Consider the following 883-nt stretch of genomic DNA (forward strand, 5'->3'; position numbering starts at 1 on the left):
ATATATTGTAACGTGGTGACACCTGTGCCCCCCCGTTACAATCGCTGCGCTTCTCCAACCTCAAATCCCACCTAAAAATGACCCTTAACCCTTCTAACACCTCACCCCTTTTCCCCGCCCGCCGGTGTCGGGCCGATGGAGGCGACGGAAAAGGGACAACAGGGATCACCCGCAAAAAGGAGCTACGAGGCCGGCGACAGACCTCCCACCCTCCCGGAGAGGAAAAGCAACGCGGGACTTCGGAAAACCAGACGAAGCGGCCCAGCAGCTGATACAAATGTCCACCCGGAGCCATCTGTCGCCGAGCTCGAAGACTTCAGTCCGCCCGCCACCGCAGGAGATCAGCCGGCCCCATCGATCCCGAACACCGGCCGATCGACAATCGATAACCAACCTATTCCGTTGCCAGAAAAGGCCCCCTTCCTATTCCCCCTCCCCTCCCCAAAAATCATCCCGCGACGGTCCCGTCGTCGCGGCAGCGACGACGAGCCGTCATTGAGCCTTAGGCTATCTAACTAAGCGAAAGCTGAGATTTCTGGCGAATAGCGATAATAGAGATTTTGGAGAGTACGATTGTGTGTGTGGAGTTTCAAGTAAGCCCTTCCGATATTATTGTAGAAGTTTGTGAGTTCCGGCAACGGCGATCTTCGATTGCGAACTTGTGTGTCCGCGTATCGCGCCGGTTATCCGTCGTTATATTATTTTGCGAACCCTTTTGTCCAGCCCCTGTTACTCCCGTCCACAAAATCCTCCTACGCGTAACGTATACGAACTTCCAGCGAACCGTCCAGACCTGAGATCTCCCCTCCCACGCTCATCCTCCTCGCGTACTCCCCCGCGAAATTGTAAGGACGTAAGTGCCACGAGTCCCGTCCTCTGTAAC

The sequence above is a fragment of the Osmia bicornis genome, unplaced genomic scaffold (genome assembly GCF_907164935.1).
Source record: "Osmia bicornis bicornis unplaced genomic scaffold, iOsmBic2.1, whole genome shotgun sequence".
Taxonomy (NCBI): domain Eukaryota; kingdom Metazoa; phylum Arthropoda; class Insecta; order Hymenoptera; family Megachilidae; genus Osmia; species Osmia bicornis.